This window comes from Trichoplusia ni, chromosome 12 (assembly GCF_003590095.1).
Source record: "Trichoplusia ni isolate ovarian cell line Hi5 chromosome 12, tn1, whole genome shotgun sequence".
Classification (NCBI taxonomy): Eukaryota; Metazoa; Arthropoda; class Insecta; order Lepidoptera; family Noctuidae; genus Trichoplusia; species Trichoplusia ni.
In genome coordinates, this window is record NC_039489.1 from 5,380,011 (window position 1) to 5,386,010 (window position 6,000).

Here is a 6,000-nt window from a genome sequence, read left to right on the forward strand (position 1 = left end):
GAAGGCTTAAATAAATACCCATTCCTATTAACCTTAAATGTTTATTAGATTTTTCGCTATACAACGATTTGACACAAAATAATACTCATTAAACATGTTTTGTAAATTAAAATGATAACGTTGCATGTATAGTCGAGAAGTATCTCATCTGTTTTCCTAACGTCACGTATAACTCCACTATCTGTGCGTCAGTCCGTCTGTGTAGCCATCTGTCACCAGGCTCTTTCTTATGAACTGCTATAGCTTGACAATTATTTTATTTATTGGTTGCTGTTATAATAAAATAATATAAAGTGAAAGTAAAGCATGGTTTATTTTCGACCCTTGTTTTTTTGAGCCTATTATTATTTGTTTCGACGCAAGTTGGACTCGTACTAGACTGGTTTTTATATCAAAATCACTGTTCTTTATCAATGATTTTACAGATACATTTTTCAGTGTTATTATTATAAAAAAATCTAAGTTCTTTTTTTGTCTTTTCCCGTTATGAAAATATAGCTTGACTCAATTTGGAGTCCAATATTGTATAAAACACAGTGTATTACAGAAAATCTCTGACTTTAAACACAAAAGAAAAACATTCACTGGTAGAAACAATAGAAGGCTTTTTAATTACTAGAATACATTACTAGAATTAAACATTCACGTATTTTTTAAAGGAAAGACGATAATATTTGCTCTATTTTTTTACTAAGGATTGATTTAACCAAAATATACACAGTATTAATTCGTTTCTAGATATTTCGCGGAAAGAATCACACTCTCCAAATATTAGTGAAAGTTTTTCAAAATAGTTTCAGAAGATCTTGAGATCATCCTTTCACCGCAAACTCTTTATAACTTTAACATGAATAAACTCTGAACCATTTTTTTAGTTCAACAAATTCTTAACAAAACCTTAAAATTTCGGAGTGTAAGGTGTCTGTATTGGCCTGAATAATCATGAACCGTGATGATTAGGAAGGCTTTGCCGTTATAAGAACTTGCATTCAATTAAGGTTGAACAATGGTGGTTAGGTTTTCAGACCATTTATACGGGATTATCAGTGTTTCAAGTCCAAATCGCACTCAACCCGTTTTATAAACTCTTGTGTCTAAGAGTCATAAAAGAAAAAAATAGAATCATAAAATTTTCCTCTTTTTTCCTTTTGCCAATCTGCTCTTAGTTTCAGCAATATCTAACATTGCCGTGCAATAAACTCCCTCTTGTCTTATTGAAGAGATTTATGAAAAGTTTTAACAAAAGAATCTGTTATCTGCATTAAAAGAAGTGTGAAATCCATTGTCTAGTTAACTCCGTTTTAATAGAAGACAATCCTAGATTGTTTTGTTTGAAAAAAGTTGTCAAAGAAAATTTTCTTGGTTTGGAAAGTGTAAATTGGCCATTCAAAGTGTTCGAAATCTTTGTAATATACCACAACTTTCGCACAAAGCTACCTAGTCTCAAAAAAAACAGATTATTATAGATATATTATGACTACTAGACATTTAGGGATGAATAGTTCCCACAACGGAGCGAAACATTTTGTTATTGTACATAACATGTCATAGGCAAATTGTGAACTTGTAAAATATCGATCAAAATTAAGTTTATTTTAAACTTACCATTATCCACCAACGTCCCAAGTTTTGATCTGTGGAAGAAAAAATATCATTAATTAAAAACTTACGAAATCCCGATGGCAACAAGCGGAATCCTATTATTCTAGGTAATCTTCAAAAGGTATAAAACGAAGTTAATAAATCATATTTTTACGTCACTGCTAACAGTGTAGAAGTTTTTTTTTTTAATATGAACTTTACATTACAATTGCAATTGCAATTAATACATTATATTATTATGAGACAAAAGTCAAAACAGAAACACAATAAATACGTTGACACGTCCAGGCTGTACCTCATGAACTGTAGTGACTGTTGTTGTTGTCTAACCTAACCGTAGAAAAATCAATTATTACGGTCTTTAAATGACTGTATTTTTTATACTTTTCATTATTTGTTCGTTACTTCAACCTTTTTTTAATTGCGTAATGAGTATGCGAATTGAACTTCTAAATACTAAAATTTATTACCAGTTTTTAAAATTATCTTTCAAAAAAACTTAAATACCAAAATCGAGCTGAGTTCGAGTTCTGAATCTGCTTGTTCTTTAAAATGACGCAAAAACTCATGTTTTTGTTTATTTATAAACCATTAAAAACTCAGACATAAAAAAAAGTTTTAGACTACATAAATCCTACTGGAAAATCAATTTAAAGAGCTAATATTGAAAGCCAATACGTCTATCAATTCCTAAGTTTAAATAAATAGTAAGAAATCGCAATCTCTGAGCTAGGTAAATCCTATTACTAGACAAAGTCGAGTTTGCAACTTTTTCCAATCGGCTTACAGTTTGTACTGTCGCGGAGAAAAGTGTTAGCGATTGAATTGAATAGGTTTTGTTCCGAGCTCCGTTTCACGCTCTATTGGATGTTTATGTGTGAGTTTTTATCTTTAACGAAAATAAATGTTGGTTTGTGTCGAGTTTTTTTCTGTTTAGCACAATTTTTGAGGGTAACTGAAACTTTGATGTTTATGGATTTATATTTACGTAACCTACGTTGTGTGTTTCGATTATTCAAAAATGTGAATTTACAAAATAAAAAAGTTTATTGGGGACGAATAAAACATAACCTTTACATTTTAGATTTTTCACCGAACCCATGTTGTCTTTGAACACTCAAATAAATTTGAATACTCTCAAAAGCAATATCTTTATCGTTCTATCATTATCACTTGGTATTATATCTTTAACTGAAACATAACATAATCTTTAACGGTGACTTAAAAACCTAACTCTACATTCATTTCTTTCTTATAATTTAACAAAACACAAGTACATTTTTTATGGTTTTAGTGACGCACCTGTAGAATTCGCTACAAGTTAAAAAAAAAAACATTCCCATCAACCAACCAAATTCGGGCCAAATTTTGCCTAACTACTAGTAAATTAAATATCTTAATCACTTTTCTCATTGCCTGTACATTTCCTTGCGCTATTCCCTACAGCTCGCTAGTTGGTGCAAGCAGCTTAAATCTTTACATAGACAAGTGTCGAACCACCATAGTCTATAATATTATTATTTTCCGTATTTTAAGTGTATTTTTCTCACATTCAATAGACCAATCTGTAACTTTATCAATATGTTTCGAAAGAGTATCTCAAAATTATTCAATGAACATTTCTTTATGAGGTGCTGCATGACTAATTAATTAATTAAACACTGTTATTCTTATACAAACACGAGACAAGTATAATAAAATATAAGCAAATTGTAAAAAGCCTGAAGTCGGAAATAAGAACTTTGTCACGAAAATAAAATATAAAACTTTTTGCGATGCAGTTTGGACGTCGTTTTTAATCAATAAAAAAGCCTGTCGAAGTCTACAGCTAGATATAGGCCTTCACTATGACGTTGTTGAATTTGTCTTGTCTAGAGTATGAGTCGAACTGCCAAAGCTTGTATAAAAATATAAAAATGTACAGTTTAATAAAAACTTCCTTTAAAAGCCGCAAAACAAGAAAATAAAACAAGTAATTCCTCAAATATCTCAACAGAAATGAAATTCATATCCAAATAAAAAATAGTCTTTAAAATTTAACGTCAACTTCGTCAGAAACCCAAACAAAACTTAAAGAATGTAAAAACAGCCTTTTGTTGAAGTTTTCAGGGATTTTGACGATTGGATTATGAAAAAGAAGTTTTTATTTTGCCTCAAATTTATTTTAAACGAATGCTGTTGAGAATCGAATTTCGTACCTAAAATGTAATTTAAAACTTTGTGGAATATTTTTTGGGTTTATTTATTTTATTATCACGTTTTTTAGGTTAGAATGAGTATTAAATATCATTGATGGGTAATGATGAGTTTATTTTTAAATCATGCCATGGTTTAATCAAGCGTCACTCATGTTTAAGGACTCCGGTTGGGTCCGAAACTAATCGGGCACTCCCGATAAATAGGCGTGAGTCATTTAATAACGTCAGTCAGTTCAGTCTCACGATAGTTACTACAAAAATTAGATGAGTTAAGAATATAATTTCTAGGTAGTTATTAAATCAATATTTATAATAATTTTTACCGTAGCGCTCCTTTGTACAGTAACAACGTAACGTAAAATTTTTCATTTATTTTCATAAACTAAAGATAAAATTCGCTTCCAAATAATCCAGTCCAGAAAGACACTGAATGTGTTTTAAAATTCATACAAAACCGTTCGCATGAAACCCGTTACATTTTATTTCACTTCAGTTTCTCATTATAATATTAAAACTACTCTACGTGCATGTCAATCGAATACCAACTTTAAAATAATGGTAGCAGCATTCAATTTTCCACTTCGATTACCCAACAAAAATAAACAGGCCACAACATTTCAATACACGGAATTTAAAACTTCAATTCAAAACAATAAAGTTCAAAATCCAATACCTGTTAGTTGAAAAGAAAACTTGCAAGCTAGGAGCGGACTCTTGATTTACAAACTTCTAAATTGCGTCTTATGGTGTAAGCTTTAAAGTTAAAAGTCCAACTTACTTTGTGAGGCGATATTTCGTTCCCGCTGCGTCAACATTGGCCAAGTCATGTATGCGAGGGACACGTAACGCATCTGCAAACAAACAAAATACTGTTATACATAGATAGTGGGATTTATGTAAGCTTGCATACTGAGCTGGTATAAAAGAACAACGCAGATTGCATAGAGTTATTATCTTTTCCTCATCATTTTAGATGTTGGAAAGGGTTTTTATGATACATTTTTACTGGGGTTTCAGTCGTGATGTCTTTGCGGTTATATGCATAGATCTGTATGTATATAAGGTTCAATTTTGCCCATAGAAGGTATAGTATCAAAGTCGCTTTTTGAATGTTATGCGTTTCCATTATTATATACATACATTAAACTACAAGACGGACACTGAAAAAAAAATCTTCGTCATCCCTATTGGAGACTCTAAACACGAGATTTATGTTTTTAATTTTATCTCTATCTTAAAAGGTTAATCCAGATATTTTTAATCCACTTTAGCTTTTCGAATCGTTAGTCTTAAAGGATCGTTCGGGCTTTGTCTTTTCTCCTTGTCCTTGTGACTGCCCTAGTGAATACAGCTTCAACTTAGACATACTATGATTTAGAGTATATCTTTTAACATTTTGAAGTATCAATATTGGTCTATACTTAAGTAAATAAAAACGACTCTCGCATTAAGCAACTTAATCCTTGTGTTACTTGGGTTTAACAAATATTCAAAGCACAGGCAAAAAGACTCAAGATTGAAGGAACGAGTGGCACGTGGCGCTCATTGGATTTGGCGTGGTGATCTCAACCACTCGGCTTTCTATGCAGTCAAGTGTTTCCGTGGGGTAATGGTGCCTATATTAGGCATACGGTAAAAATAATCGTTATTGCCAGTTCTTTTGCTTTAGGAAATTATATTTATTACGAGATCTTTTCATTCAGTGACGATTAATGTTAGTATATTCAGTTTCAGGTTTTCTGAAATCAATATAAATTTATCAATAAAAACTTAGAAATATATCTTTTTTTCAATGAAAATTTCCTTGTTGATTTTCACTAGGAGATATCCCATATCGTTGTCTAAAACCAAGCTTTTCAGGTTTCTTATAAAAATAACAAGCTCAAAATATTTTCAAAATTAACTTATTCACTTGAAACTGATCCACGAACCGCAGAACTTCATTACCCTCAGAATCAAAGTCGTAACAAGCAAAGTTATTAGAATAAGAATTAAAGGACTCTTCCCAACTTAGTTACTTAGCCACTGTTACTCAAAAAAGTTCCGTAAGCCATTTCCCAAAGTTATTTTTGTATACAATGGATCTTAAATTTAAATTACAGCCTAGATTTTTTCGTATTTTTCATAAAATTAAGTTCATTGTACCTAAAACTACTGAAAATCCTATTATGTTACTGGTTATAAAATTATTAAATGGTGT